Genomic DNA, 16,578 nt, shown 5'->3' with positions numbered 1-16,578 from the left:
GATTTGAATATTTATACGGACATGCAAAGGATCTAGAGTAGCCATGACAATTTTGAGAAAGAACTAGTTGGAAGAATTATACTATTTTGATTTAGAGACTTACTAATAAAGTCTAGTAAATAAGACAGTGTGGTATCGACAGTGAAATGAATAGGGACTCCCAAAATAGACCATACGTACATGGTCAATTATTTTAAGAGAAAAGTACCAAAATAACTGAATGGGAAAAGACAGTCTTTTCAACAAATTGTGCTGGAATAATTAGATAGCCATATGCAAGAAAATGAAACTCAACCCTTACCTTACACCTTATACAAAAATTAACTTCAAACGGATCACAGACCTAAATATAGACCCAAAACTATAAAACTTTTAGAAGAAAACATATGGCAAAATGTTTATGACTCTGAATTAAGCTAAGACCTTTTAGGTAGGCTAAATTAAGCAGAACCATTAAAGAAATCCTTGAAAAATTGGACTTCATCAAAATTTAAAGCTTTTGCTTTTCAAAAGACAGTGTTCAACAATTAAAAAGCAAGCCACAGACTGGGAAGAATATTCATAAAACTTTTATTTGTTCTGGACTTAAATCCAGAATATACAAAGAAAACTTAAAACTCACTGAAGAAAAGATAATAAGTCAATAAAAATGGGAAACAAGTTGATCAGACTCTTTACAAAAGAAAATATATAAATGGCAAATAGACAAATGAAAATGTGCTCAACATCATTGGTCACTAGGGAAAAGCAAATTAAAACCACAAGGAGATACCACCGGTGACATGCCCACGAGGATGCTGAAAGTAAAAGTACCAAGCACACTATGACAGGCAGACTAGTGGCCTCCAAAGATGTCCACTCTAATCACTGAAACACGTGAATCAATCCTTCTCGTTGTAACAGTCCCCAAATAAGTCTTCATTATTGTTTTTACCCAGTAAATGCTTATCCTTCCTTCCATCTACTTCCTTCTTAGACACATTTTTTGATCATTCTTTTAATGAAGGTCTGTGAGTGGCAAATTCTCTACATGATTTTTACCTAACACGGTTTTCATTTTTTCCCCTCACTCTTGATTAATAGTATAACTCTAAGAAGGTATCATTCTATCCTCTTCTGATCTCTGCTGTTGGCATTGGGAAGTCTGCTGTCATTCTAATCACTGGTACATTGTATGTGATCTTATATCTCTCTTTGCTTTGCAGATTTTCTCCTTTTATTTAGTGTTTAATGGTTATTCAAGGAAGTCTCTAGGTGTGGGATTACCCAGCTTGGGAATTCTTGGAATTCTTCCACTGAGGATTCATGTCTTTAATCAGTTCCGAATCATCTATTTTCTCCTCAAATATTTCCTCTGATTCTTTCTCTCTGTTTAGGTCTTATTAGCTAAGAGATACCACCAGTGAGTACATACCAGCACTCTTATTAGCTTTGTATTGGACATTTTCATTATCTTAAACTCCCTTTCACGTTTGCCATCTTATCTCTGTGCTGTGTTCTAGGTCATAGCCTCTAATCTTCAGTTCAACAATTCTCTCCTCCGGTGAGCTAATTCAGGGTCCCATCCATCCACTGAGACTTTCATTCAATGAGTATGTTTCACATTTCTAGAAGGCCTATTTCATTATTTTGCAAACCTTCCTTACTTACAGCATCTTGATCCTCCCTCCAGGACTTGATTCCATCTATTATGCTTTTAAGCACTTTACCATACCTTTTTCCCCCTCTGATTATGCCTTTATTAGCTTGAGTTCATGGGACTGGAATCTTGCTGTTTGTTGTGTCTGCTGTCTCTTGCTCACAGCAAATTCTTTCACTGTATGTTTCCTAATTTTTTAAACTCATGAGCTCACCGTTAATGAGGCTTATTTTCTGAGAAGGCACAGTGAGGCCAGTGCTGTCAGAGTACCTCTGCTGGGTGACTTAGTATGGTAGACATTCCAGGGGTGTCCGCTCTGGGACAGATTTGCATGTTTATTTCTCTGCTCACAGTTTTCCTGAGCCTTGCAGAGATATCTGCAGGTTTTCTGAGTGGAGTAAAGACATGTTTTGGACCCAAAACCCAAGGGCAAGCCCAGGGCTTAATTTTCTCTAGGGAGACTGTTTCCTTCAACTCAAGCTGAGGCAGCTTCCTTGTCTCCTCCCTGTGCCAAGAGCCAGATTTCTCCTAATCCCCCTTTCCACTGAGAGTTCAGCTCTTCAAACGTCCTGACATAGACCTTTCTCAGGATTCCAAGACCTTGTCTCCTGTCCTCAAATGTGTGTTAAAGCCCAAGCCCCCAGGTTTACTAGGACCGAAAACAAACTCAAACCCAAGCCCCCAGGTTTACTAGGACCGAAAACAAACTCCCAGGTCAGTTCATGGGCCCACGTTGCTCTCATTTTCAGTCTCCTTGTTTCAGAGACTCACGATCTCAGCTGTGCAATTTTCAAGGGTCACACCTACCCAGAACATCTGTGTGTTTGGGACAGGAGGGAGTTCAGGTCTCTTAGTCCATCATCTTTCTGGAAAGAGAACTCTCCTTCTCCACTTATTCATGTGGCCACCTCCCAAGAAACATAATTTCAGAGTCATTCTGCGACTGTTTACACAGCTCCAAAACACATTAGTTAAGTTGAAGCGTTTGGCCAATCATCCAGATGTTTTTGTCTACACGATGCCAGATACCCAGATGTGCGTCCAATTCATCTGCTATTCCCAAACATAATAAACTTACATTATTAAGCACATTGCTATTTCACAAACTCAGGGATCCTGTGGGTGTAATCCTGTCCCTCATTTGCCAAGACTAATTATATTAGAGCCCATGACTTTCATTCCATCACACAGACTTCTAACGCTGTGATTCTTTCCCTTGTTCTTGTTGTTGCTACTCTTGTGTTTTGTTTTTTTTTCTCACAATACAGTATCGAGGTCAATAAGTATTTATTAAACTCTTGGCTGCGGGTGAAAACAATGAAAAACCACTCTGTCCCTGGGGGGATACTAAAATGTAGTTGTATTTATTTATTCATTCCTTCATTCAGTACTTTTTTATTGCGCAGACACCGCGTTCCTGGGGAAACAAGACCGACCCCCTGCCTTCGTGAAGCGGGACGTTTAGTGGGACACACAAGTAATATATAATAAAACAATCACACAAGTAACATAGAACAAAAAGTCATTAATGCTACGTAGGAAAGGAGAAGTACTGTGACACAGAATCATACGTAGTCTCAGCTTAGTTTGCGGAAGGGAGGGAACGGCCTCTCTTAGGAGTGATCTAAGCTGTGACCTGAGAGATGCAGGAAAAGAGTGAGGAAAGAAAGTTCCAGACTGAGGAGCATAGGAGAGGCCATGGGAGGGGCCGAGGGCCGAAGGGGCTGGGAGGCCGAAGGAACACAAGATTGTCGGTGCGGCTGGGAGTGTCGGCAGGAGGCCGGTGTGGAAATCAAGCTGGAGAAGGAGGTTGGCATCTCATCAGCTCTGAATAGGACAGGGTTTGGATTTGGGATTTTCTTCTGGGAGCAATAACTCCCCCCTGGAGCAGAGGGATGATGGGAAGAGATTCCTGGCTACTGGATGGCAAGGGAGACTAGGAAGAAAACAGGTGAGTTAGAGTTTAGTGAGAGGATGGTGGTGAAGAATGAGAGGTGTCAGTGGCGACAGAGAGAAAGAGGCGAGCGGGATGCAGCTCAGAGCTGGGACCTGGTGATGGATTCGGGTAGCACAGGGGAGGACCGTGTCAAACCGGGCTCTGGCACGAGCAGCTGGGGACACAGAAGCACCATTACTCAGAGAGGGGAGCCTGGACAAGAGGCAAATTTCTGGTGAATTAGTTCATTTTTGGACGTCTGAACTTGGAGATTGGCACATTAATCAGTTGGTTACCTTTAGCACACGATCTTATTTATCGCGCTAACACTTCGTGAGACACACAAGTCGAGTCGTCAACTGGACAGCAGGGTATATATGGCTGGAGCTCAGGAGAGGCAGGTGAGGTACAAATCTGGGAGTCAAGGGCACGTAATTGGCATGGAACTGGTGACGGTGATGCGGCAAGAGACAGAAAGAGGGCAGAAGCCTTGGTCATAGAAGACAAGGAATCTGATTTTTTTTAAAGAAGACCGAGTTAGTCATATGATATCACTCGTACGTAGAATTTAATTTTTTAAAAATGATACAAATGAACTTATTTACAAAACAGAAACAGACTCACAGATATCGAAAACAAACTTATGGATACCAAAGGGGAAGTGTCGGGGGAGGGATAAATTAGGAGCTTGGGATGAACATACACACACTACTATATATAAGACAGATAACCAACAGGGACCTGCTGTAGAGCACAGGGAACTCTGCTCAGTATTCTGTGACAACGGATGTGAGAAAAGAATCTAAAAAAGAAGGAATAGATGTATATGTATAACTGAATCACTTTGCTGTCCACCTGAAACTAAAACGACATTGTAAATCCACTAGACTCCAATAAAATATTTTTAAAAATTAAAAAGACTGGGCTTCCCTGGTGGCGCAGTGGTTGAGAGTCCGCCTGCCAATGCAGGGGACACGGGTTCGTGCCCTGGTCCAGGAAGATCCCACATGCCGCAGAGCGGCTGGGCCCGTGAGCCATGGCCGCTGAGCCTGCGCGTCAGGACCCTGTGCTCCACAACGGGAGAGGCCACAACAGTGAGAGGCCCACGTACCGCAAAAAAAAAAAAAAAAAAAAAAAAAAAAAAATTAAAAAGACTGAGTTAGGAGTATCTGAAGTGGGGAGAAACAAGAGAGCTTGGTGTCATGAAATCCCAGAGAAGAGAGTGTTTAAGGCAGAAAGAATGGTTAGCTTTTCATTGAAAACTTGAACTTCTGAAAGGTCGAGTGAGATAAAACCTAAGAGGTGGCCGGTGGGGAGGATGGATGCCAGGGGCGAGTGTGCAGGAGAAGCGGAAGAGCTCCCAGAGTGAGACGGGCTAAAGTTGTCGTGGAAACGAGGAAGCAGAGCTGGAAAGGGGTCAGCTCTCCCTGCAAGGGGCCAAGCGAGGGCCGTGCAGATGAGACGGGCTCGGGAAACAGGAGAAGGAACAGAACGCGAGGCACTTTGTCTCTCCAAGTGGGGCAAGGAGACACACAGAGGCTGCAAGAGGTGGGGGAGAACTGACTGCCTGATGAGATGCAGCCCTCGGGTACCGGGCGGGATTTGCATAAACGGGGAGGGGAGGAGGCCTTTGGGCCTGGGAACCAGCATAGGCAAGAGCAAGTGACCAGAGGTGGTCAGGGGATGAAGGGGACCCAGGAGAGACCAGGGTGAGGGCGGCTTTTGTCTCACAAGCTGAAAAATAAAGCTGGATGGGAAGGCTTGAGTCTGTCTCCTTTTATATCTGCCCGCTTCTGAGAAAGGGCCACTGCCTTTCGGTGACCCTTCCCTGCATTCCATCCACGAGGCGGTAGAGGGGCTGCTGTCACGGTACCCGTGCCCACCCGCCGGGGCTGTGGGACCCCAACCAGGCCAGCCGGACACCCCTCCCCAGCCCCGAGGGCCCTGTTGGCAGAAGCTACAGAGATGCTCTCGCGGAGAGAATGAAATGGGCCCTCGGGGAACAGCGGAGGCAGGAGGCGGGCCGCGGGCCCCCAGCCCCGAGGCCACCTGGGGCCTACCCACACCACCGTCCTTCCCGGGGCTCCAGTGCACGAAGCCCCCGGTATATTCTTTCCTCCTCAGGCCTCAGCGGCTGCGGCCGAGCATCCCTTGCCACCGAGAGCCCTGAGCACACGGCCAGGTGGCAGCAGGGAACAGCCCCGCCCACCGCTGGGGCTCAGCGGCAGGCTGAGGGGCAGCCCCCCGCCCAACCCCAGGGGAGGCTGGAGGAACCCCTGCAAGGAGCCAGGAAGACAGCCCACACCTAAGAAACAGTCCACCCTTACCTGCTGGCGAGAACTTTTGAAATCTCTAGGTTTTGCAGGTTGATAACTTGTGGTTAATTCCATCCATTTCCTTTCGAAATGACATCAGAACCTTCTTCTACTGAACCTCAAGGATTAGCTCGTGTCAGAATCAAGGCACCAAGACTCACTCGTCTGACCTGGCACGAAAGCCCTCGAGAGCAGAGGAATTCACATCAGAAAGTCTACAGATATCAAGCACTGGAGAGGCCGTGGAGAAAAGGGAACCCTGCTGCACCGTTGGGGGGAATGTAAGTTGGTGCAGCCCACTGTGGAGAACAGTATGGAGGTTCCTCAGAAAACTAAAACTAGAACTACCCTATGACCCAGCACTCCCACTCCTGGGCATATACCCTGAGAAAACCGTAATTCAAAAGATACATGCACCCCAATGTTCACTGCAGCACTATTTACAATAGGCAAGACGTGGAAGCAACCTAAATGCCCATCAGCAGACGAATGGACAAAGAAGATGTGGTGCATATACACAATGGAATACGACTCCGCCATAAAAAGGAATGAAGTAGTGCCATTTGCAGCAACATGGATGGACCCGGAGAATATTATTATGCTTAGTGAAGTAAGCCAGACAAATACTGTATGACATTACTACATATGGAATCTAAAAAATAATACAAATGAATATATGCAAAACAGAAATAATCTGATAGATACAGAAAACAACCTTGTGGCTACCGGTGGGGAGAGGGAAAGGGGGAGGGCCAGGATGGGGTAGGGGATTAAGAGGCGCAAACTACTCTGTATAAAATAAATAAGCTATAGGGATATGTTTACAGCACAGGGAATTATACCCATTATCTTGTAATAATCTGTAATGGAGTATAATCGGCAAAAATACTGAATCACTATGTTGTACACCTGACACTAACATAATATTGTAAATCAACTATACTTCAATTAAAAGAGCAAAGGAACACAGAGGTTGCTAGTAAGTCGCGCTCGAGTTGGGTCCACAGGCTGGAGGTTTCCCGCGGAGGGAATAGAGCTGCAGGTTTGTGGTAGGTCGGAGGTAAGAAGACCGGGTCCCTTGCCAAAGAAGTGACAGAGAAGCATCTCCCAGCCTCGCAGGCTATGCTGCCCATTCTCTGCTCAGGGTCTGATGCCTTATTTGGATTGCAAATGTGCACATGTGGCCCAGGGTGTCTGCAGGCTGAGCTGACCAGTCCACTTTTAGGAGGCAGCCACGAGAGCCCTGGTTCTGATTCAGTGTCTGTGGAAGCTGACTTCTTGCACGTGGGGCTCCAAGAGCCAACGCAAGCTCCCTGAATTCACACTCCACCCAAAGGGTAGACTTGGGGGCCGGGAAGCCTACGCTCTGTAGGGACACGATCGATGTCTAATGTTGGAGGGAGCTCCCCTTATAAAGAGACACAGGACCTCAAAGACTTCCTAACTTGGGAAACATCCATGAGATAGTACGTGAAGCACTCAGCTTCTAAACCGTGTGTGTGGAGCAAACGCATTCTGATAAACAAACGTACGCACGTGGCTCTCCACGTGCTGCGTACGTGTGCACGTACATTTCAAAGATCCCGAAGTGACACACACCGAAATGTTAGCCACGGCTACCTCGCGGGGAGGGGGAGGGGGCTTAAAGGTGACTATTATTATAGTTCCTTTTCTTAACAGTATTTTCCCATTTTTCTATAATAAACACATATAACTTAGGTAATTTTTTAATATTCTTTTTTAAAAGAGCACCTGGCAGGTTTCTTACAAACAGGTATTGAAAACCCACGGTTTAGGGGTTTTGTTGGCAGGCGTGGGGGTAACGGCTTAGGGAGGACGTGTACGTTGTTTGTGGTTGTTTATTGCTAGGTCACTTCATTGCAGTGTAGCCGAGGGATGGGAGGTGCCCACGTGGTTTCGGATCACACCACGCTGCTCACATAATATCGCACCCAGGGTGGCTGTCTGTGTTGTCATTCTCACTTGACTAACCATAAATAAACCCACTAGATAATAGCTGGCTGGAACCAGGCCACATAATCCCTCCATAATCAGGCTTTTATACTCAGTCCAGATCACTACATGCTCACCGTTTGCTGCCTGAGGTTGGGTAGAAACCACTTAGTCACAAAGCTCCAAAAGACCACCTCTCTCTCGGCCCTACTAAGTGGAAGCCACGTTGAAGCCAAGATGCTGTCTTGTACTCGAAATGCTTATTAGCAGTTTTTAACAACGCTTACACACCCACATGCTGCCTCCTGGCTTTACCCTCGGCCCCTCAGAACTGAAAAAACTTCGATGGATTTCGTTCTCAGCTGAGCTCACCGTCATAGAAACCCATGCGCACACAGGGTCATCTGTCTAATACACTTACACGAAACCATTCGTATCCATCTAGTGCCTAAGAGCGTGGATTTTGGAGTCAAATGGTCTTCAGCTGACTAGCTTTAGGGGTGTGATTTTATTTATCACACTAACCCTACGAGAGTATTCATACCACGCTCCATTTCACAGATGGGGAAGCTGAGGCTCACAGAAACTTGCTCAGGGTCTTGCTCAGGTAAGTGGAAGCTGGAAACTGAGGCCACAGTTCCCTGACCCCAGACCCTGTGCTTTTTGTCTCCTGCCAGGTTAGCCCCACCACTCCTACAAGGATCAGGCCCAGTGGGGATGTGTCCATCCTAAGGACCAATGTCACCATGTTTGAGATGACCATGGTTTTGTTTCCCAAAAAACTTTCCAAGGAACAGACCACACTGTCTTTCCCCTTTTCTTGCACCTTCCCTCCCACTTTACACACACACACACACACATACACACACACACACACACACACACACACACACACACACACACACACACAGTCTTCATGAAATAACCACTTGCAAAGAGACTAACGGGGGCTTCAGACACTGCTGGGGCCACAGGACAGCACACCCCCAGGCAGTGGCTCACTCACTGCTGTGAGGATCAAGGTCCCCTCGAAAGAGTCTGAGGTGGGACCACTCCCTTGTGTGTTAGGATGGTGGAGGGCTCGGCCGTCTTTCCTAAACCTCCTTGCAAGCCACAGCTGGAGGATCCCATGGAGAGGCTGGGGCAGCGGCCATTCTAAGGAGGCTCTAAGAAGCTCAAGGGATGTGGCTTCCCTGCCCTTAGTCTACTTCACAGGGTGGCTGTGAAGCTCTCAGAAGGTGTCCTGGGAGGATGGATTTTGACAAAATATAGTGTATGACTCCTGTGAAGGTGTCATCACCTCTGAGTAGAAGCTGGTCACCACGGTGACCATCTTGTAGGGTGTCTCTCAAAGCTCCTGAAAGGGCAGTATCATCAAGAGACCACAAACACGGGGGAAACCTTGAGGGGCAGAAAAGCTGGAAGGGAATCCTTGGAACATAGATCTCTTCCTCTGAAAAATGGGGCTAATCGTATGTGAGTGTGTGGATACACCCAGCACAGGGCCTAGATGTATAGCGAGCCTTCCAAGAATCTCTAGTAGAGCAGATCTAACTTGATTTTTAAAACTTAATTATCATAAATGGACTTGTTTACAAAACAGAAATTGACTCACAGACATAGAACACAAACTTATGGTTACCAAAGGGGATAGTGAGGGGGTGAGGGCGGAGATAAATCAGGATTTCAGGATTAATAGACACACACTGCTATATATAAAATAGATAAACAACAAGGACCTACTGTACAGCACAGGGAACTCTAATGTCTTGTAATAACGTATAACGAAGAGAATATGAAAAAAGAACATATATTTATATATGTGTGTGTAACTGAATCACTTTGCTGTACACTGAAACTAACACAACATTGTAAATTAACTATACCTCAATGGAAAAAAAGTTTTAAATAAATAGAAATAAAAATTCAGGACTACAGAGCAGAGGGATTAAAGCCATCTAGCACATGCATGCAAGAGTCGGAACCTGAGCCCCAGACCCCGGACATCGTGCAACTGACCACGTTATTCCCAACAGGAAGGCAACCAGTGTGCATCGCATGACTGGAGGGCTGAACATAGTTCTGATATAAACTCACCTTCCCAAACTCAGCCCTGAATTCAAATGCTTTCTTAAAAAAGAAAAAAAAATTAATATCAACCTCAAGACCCACATATTAGCCCAGCCAGCTGCCCCTCCCGCCAGCAGGTTCACTTGTACAAACGAACCCTGTCCCCTGGTAAGGAGGAGCACGCTGAAACATGCCATTGTTCACAAGGCAATTATCGTAATGAGGCAAAGCAAACTGAATGCGGGGCTAATCCAGCTGCTGTGCTGATAAAGCATAACAAGGGCGGCCCCTCCGGAGCACAACTGCAGAGCTCATTTGCGCTTTTCTCCACCAGCCTGATGCTGCCTACACCACAACTGCCCTCATAACCAGACAGGAGCTAATTACACATGTTAATTACCCAGCCCTGGGTCAGATCCCAGCAGTTACAGACAGCCAAAGGCTAAGCCCACGGGTTCTTCCTTTGAGCTCTGCACAGGAGCTAAGTTGGGGTGTCCAAATCTTTGCCGTGGGTTCTCACCTCCTTGAAGACACATTCTTTGCACAGATGAAGATAATTCTGTGGGTGAGGCTGGTGGCCACTTCCCCACTTCCTCGTTCTTGTCTTCCAAGATTCCCCCAGCCCCCCAAATATTTTTCCCACTTTTCTTCTCTCTGCACAGAACATTATATCGGGTAGAACTTTAGCAAAAGTAAGTTAATAAATTAAGTTACTATAAACGAAAAGGCTATACACTGTATGATTCCATTTATATAACGTTCTGGAAAAGGCAAAACTATAAAGGCAGAGGACAGATCACTGCTGGCAGCGGTGGGGGTGGAGGGAAGGGCTACTCCTCCAAAGGGAATCTGGGACTGGTAGAACTCTTCCCATATGAGTTTGCTCGGGGAAACACAATAGGTGGGCATATGCAGTTGTCAAAACCCACACAACTGTACACCACAAAGGGCAAACTTTACTGTATTGCACTTTACGTAAATTAAAAATAAATGTAAAAAGAGAAAAAAACTTGTTCTCTCTCAGACAGTTTTTCCTTTTAATTTGTCTTTATCCTTAGAAATTGCCAAGCCATGGTTTTCTGACAGAGGAAACCTTTGAAATTCTAGCAAAAAATGGGAGACCGCTTTTTTCACTAATTTGTAATAAATGCCCTCTATCTATTGTGTTTGAAATGATTAAGCAGGTGTGGATTTTTTTTTCCCTGGGAACGCGAAACGAGTATCTGCGAAAACAGAGCGTGGCAAAGGTTTGAACAATTGTCCAGTGAGATCAGTAAAATCTTAATCTCTATGACGCCAAGCGACTAGGCTACCAAGTGGAAAGTTCGTTCAGTTCCCCAGCTGTTCTGTCTCTGTGTGTCCCCCATCGACGTGGCTGTTCAGGTTTCAGATTGTTCGGCTGGTGCCAGGGAGACGCCACCATAGCTGGCAGCTTTCCCCAGTGACACGCTGTCTTTACCCTTCCTCAGCTCCCTTCGCTGGGGCAGCTACAGCCTGAAGTTCTTCGTCATCTCATTTCAACAGCAGTTGCTTAAAGAAGACAAATCAGCGACTTTATGATGAATTATAATACGCATCATTCTTTTCTTCTCCCTGGAACCCGCACGGCAACTCCACAGAAAAGGTGATGCAACACGGCAGCCTGAAATATCCCAGAGGTCATTCATTGTCACGGCAACCTGAACACTTACACCATTTCCAAAATAATCACACCAGAACTGACAGGCAGTTTTGCATTCATTTGTAATGTTAAGCACTTAATCAACAAGTTAAATATTCTTCAGGTTCACAAGAATGATGACAACCTCTGAATAGTTTTCTATCACTTAAGCGGGGTTTGTCTGATTAGGGCTGACAGACGTATATAACAAGCAGCTTTACCTACACGCTTTTTTTTTCTTGTTGGGAATATGATAATGCAATAAAATTAGATCTTAAGATGCTTGCATGTTTATGCCTTGAAAATCGTATGCATATCTTTGCTGCAGACGCAAAAGGAGAGGAAGTAGACAAATGCCACATGATATCACTTATATGTGGAATCTAAAATATGATACAAGCGAACCTATCTACGAAACAGAAACAGAAACAGACTCATGGACATAGAGAACAGAATTGTGGTTGCCAAGGGGGAGGGGGTGTGGGGAGGGATGGAGTGGGAGTGTGGGATTAGCAGATGCAAACTAGTATCTATAGGATGGATCAACAACAAGGTCCTACTGTAAAGCACAGGGAACTATATTCAGTATCCTGAGATAAACCATAATGGAAAAGAATATAAAAAAGAATGTACATATATGTATAACTGAATCACTTTGCTGTACAGCAGAAATTAACACAACATTGTAAATCAACTATATTTGATTTACATTTGATTAAGGAGCTTATTATAGAAAAACACATCAACTGGGTCTGAAGCTGAAAACCTCTAAGGAACCAAGACAGCTCTGGGGACCAGTGACTAGACTTGACTCTCAGGCCATACACTCCCTCCCATCCCTCCCAAAACCAACCCCTTCTTCCCACCGCCTCCCACTTTCAGCTTACTCGTGGCCCTCTGTGACTTCTCTGGCCTCTCCCTGACATCAAACCGTTGCCAACTTTCTGGTTCACACTGTACTTCTCAGTTTTGAAAGCTGAGAGGGAAAGTTTGATTGGCTCAGCACACTTTCCCACGCCAGGCCCCATGATGGACGTAATTACGTGTCACTATCAGTCAGTGAATTGATAGCCCTGGGATCCAGTGTCAACCCAAACTGCTCAGTCCAAAATGGTGGAACATAACACAAAACACAGCCATCTTGGCCGCAGGGGCTCTGGGTGGGCAGTTCCCGTTAGAAAGCAGGGCTAGTAAGGCTGAGCGGGTGCTGTAGTGGAAGCTCTACAGCAGGGGTGTCAAATCCAAGGCCTGCACTAGCCAGGCAGGCTATGGAAATGAGCTAAACCGACCTGGTCAAGAGGATGCACTGCCGGAGTAGGAAAGACTTTGAGGAATTAGAGGACGCAGCCTGGGGTCAAGGGAAAGAGACCACTAGCTCTGGCTGCTTGGTCAACATGCAGAAAAGAGGGCTTCATGTTGGCAGATCTTCTAATTTTTCAGCAGACACCAGAAATCTGATATTTTATGTATAAGCTCCCAAACTTTAATGTTGGCTCAAACTTTTTAAACCACGTGGGTCAACCAAAACATCCCATCAACCAAAACATTCCCTCACTGCTTTCACTTTCTGACCAACTGATGACCCTCAGCCTCCAGCACCTCCCAAACATGCAGCCATGAGGGACGCATCGCCGTCTTTGAAGGAAGCCCATGCTGTTCTCCAACAGTTTGGGGGTCATTTAAAATTCCTTCATATATTTAGAATTAACATTGTTTAAATGGCCATACTACCCAAAGCAATCTACAGATTTCATGCAATCCTTATCAAAATACCCATGACATTTTTCACAGAACCAGAACACATAATCCTAAAATTTATATGGAACCACAAAAGACTCAGAATTGCCAAAGCAATCTTGAGGGAAAAGAACAAAGCTGGAGGCATAACCCTTCCAGACTGCGGACAATACTACAAAGCCACAGTCATCAAAACAGTGTGGTACTGGCACAAAAAGAGACATATGGATCAATGGAACAGAATGGAGAGCCCAGAAATAAACCCACACACCTACAGTCAATTAATCTTCAACAAAGGAGGCAAGAATATACAACAGAGGAAAGACAGTCTCTTCAGCAAGTGCTGTTGGGAGAGCTGGACAGCCACACGTAAATCAATGAAGTTAGAACACTCCCTCACACCACATACAAAAATAAACTCAAAATGATTTAAAGACCTAAATATAAGACATGACACCATAAAACTCCTAAAAGAGAACACAGGCAAAACATTCTCAGTCATAAATTGTAGCAATATTTTCTTAGATCAGTCTCCCAAGGCAACAGAAATAAAAGCAGAAACAAACAAATGGGACGTAATCAAACTTAAAAGCTTTTGCACAGCAAAGGAAACCGTAAACAAAACAAAAAGACAACCTACAGAATGGGAGAAAATATTTACAAATGATGCAACCGACAAGGGATTAATTTCCAAAATATACAAACAGCTCATACAAGTCAATTAAAAAAAAAACACCCAATCAATAAATGGGCAGAAGACCTAAATAGACATCTCTCCAAAGAAGGCATACAGATGGTCAACAGCCACATGAAAAGATGGTCAACATCACTAATTATGAGAGAAATGCAAATCAAAACCACAATGAAGTATTACCTCACTCTAGTCAGAGTGGTCATCATGAAAAAGTCTACAAACAATAAATGCTGGAGAGGGTGTGGAGAAAAGGGAACCCTCTTGCACTGTTGTTGGGAGTGTAAATTGGTGCAGCCACTATGGAGAACAGTGTGGAGGTTCCTTCAAAACCTAAAAATAGAGCTACCCTATGATCCAGCAATCCCACTCCTGGGCACATATCCAGAAAAGGTGAAAACTCTAATTTGGAAAAATATGTGCACTCCAATGTTCATAGCTGCACTATTTACAGTAACCAGTACAAGGGACCAACCTAAGTGTCCATCAACAGACAATTGGTTTGGGCTTCCCTGGTGGTGCAGTGGTTAAGAATCCACCTGCCAAAACAGGGGACATGGGTTTGAGCCCTGGTCCAGGAAGATCCCACATGCCGTGGAGCAACTAAGCCCGTGAGCCACAACTACTGAGCCTGTGCTCTAGAACCCTCGAGCCACAACTACTGAGCCCGCGTGCTACAACTACTGAAGCCCGCACGCCTAAAGCCTGTGCTCCGCAACAAGAGAAGCCACCGCAATGAGAAGCCCGCACACCGCAGCGAAGAGTAGCCCCCGCTCGCCTCAACTAGAGAAAGCCCGCGCGCAGCAACAAAGACCCAATGCAGCTAAAAATAAAATAAATTTTAAAAAAATTATTTAAAAAAACCAAAACAGACAATTGGTTTAAGAAGATGTGGTATATTTATACAATGGAATGTTACTCAGCCATAAAAGAGAATGAAATAATGCCACTTGCAGCAACATGGATGGACCTAGAGATCATCATAATAAGTGAACTAAATCAGACAAAGACAATTCTATGAAGTCACTTACATGTGGAATCTAAAAAATAATAGAAATGAATCTACATACAAAACAGAAACAGACTCACAGACATAGAAAATGAACTGATGGCTACCCAAGGGGAAGGGAAGGTAGGGAGGGCTAAACTAGGAGAAGAGATTAACACATACAAGGTAAATATTGTACATCAAATACATAAACAACAAGGATTTTCTGTAGAGCACAGGGAACTATATTCAATATCTGGTAATAACCTATAATGGAAAACAATCTGGAAAAAATATATACACATACTTTGTTGTATACCTGAAACTAACATAATATTGTAAATCAACTATACTTCAGTTTTAAAAAAAAACAGTAAACTTCCTTCAGATATTTGAATCTAAATCTGTCTCCCCCCCAAGTCTGTCCGTTACGACGCAAAGGGAAAAAAATCGAAAGCCCCTTCAACGTGGTAGCTAAAGGCCTGCTTGAAGACAACTCCCGACCCGCTTCTCATTTCACTTCTTCAGAAAATGTGTCAAAACTGGCCCGGGGCCGCGGAGGGTAACAGAAAACGGGAAGATGATGCAGGAGAGATGGAAGCACTTCCATCCTCCCCTTCCAATGCTTTGGGTTTCTTCTGACAGCTGCTCTTGCGCTCAGGCAGAAGCAACTCTTTTCCTCTCCCCGTCCTGCGCGCCCCGGCGCTCAGAGCCCCACTCTGGCCCCGCTCGGCCGCGTTATGGGTTGTCAGGCCTGTAGACGTTCACCTGGGGCCCCACCCTCCATCCTAAGAGCTTCTACGGGAACACGCGTTCTGATTGCAGCGGCCCGCTTACAACTGACCTGAGAACACAGCTCGTGCGTAACCGGAATCTGCCTGTACGCGGGAGCCCAGTCATCACAAAGGGGACACGGTTCATTACCAAAGGAGCATGGAAAGCACAGGGCACTGAGCCTGACGACACAGAGGGTCTTGCGGATGGCAGGGGTAGGGGGTTCCCTGGAGGCCCAGGAAGTGTGCGCTCAGCTGTCAAAGGGAAGCGGGGTCCTGACAGAGCCCTCAAAGGAGGGTGAAGAGCTAGATCCAGGACGAGTGGCCGGGAGGGGCCGGCGTCTGACTCTCCCCTTAGGGGAGCTTACCATGGCCTCAGGCCGCAGGGTACCGTCTTCCCGGCTTCTGATCAGAAGTGGGGGGTCCTGACTGTGCCTGGAATTCCGTGGGGCTGCCCGAGAGCCTGTCTCCGCCTGCCGGCTCTCCGCAGCCAAGCCTCGCCTGCAGGCCCGTCGGGCTCCAGAAGCATCTCCGAGGCCCGGGCCGGCGCCAGGCCCCGCCCGGCACGCCGAGGAGCCCGAGGGGAGAGAGGCCGCTCAGCCCTCCCTCCTCGTGGGAGGCGCTGGCAGGTGTGCGGCCAGGTGGGCGGGGCCCCTGCTCCGGGGGCGGGGCCGGGAGCAAGGACCCGTGAGGAAAGCGTCCCGAGCGCTCCTCCCCCACCTGGCCTTTCCCATCGCAAGGATGCTGAACACCTGGGGGCGGGGGAAGGGGCACAGGGCCAGTCGGAGTCCAGCTTCTCAGCCAGGAATTTGAGTT

The 16,578-nt window shown here is 46.1% G+C and overlaps 1 long non-coding RNA gene across 1 annotated transcript in view; it reads right to left on the bottom strand.

The window, feature by feature from the left end:
- The window catches only part of LOC132419919 (uncharacterized), a 49,125-nt gene extending 32,967 nt beyond the window's left edge, over positions 1-16,158 (bottom strand). Inside the window, exon 1 of the long non-coding RNA XR_009518276.1 lies at positions 16,131-16,158. This is a non-coding gene — a long non-coding RNA (uncharacterized lncRNA). The remainder of the gene's footprint in view (positions 1-16,130) is intronic.
- Between the last annotated feature and the right edge of the window lie 420 nt (positions 16,159-16,578).

Source organism: Delphinus delphis, chromosome 2, assembly GCF_949987515.2.
Source record: "Delphinus delphis chromosome 2, mDelDel1.2, whole genome shotgun sequence".
Lineage (NCBI taxonomy): Eukaryota > Metazoa > Chordata > Mammalia > Artiodactyla > Delphinidae > Delphinus > Delphinus delphis.
The sequence above is the reverse complement of the archived record's forward strand: the minus strand, read 5'-3'. Positions and strand labels throughout refer to the sequence as shown.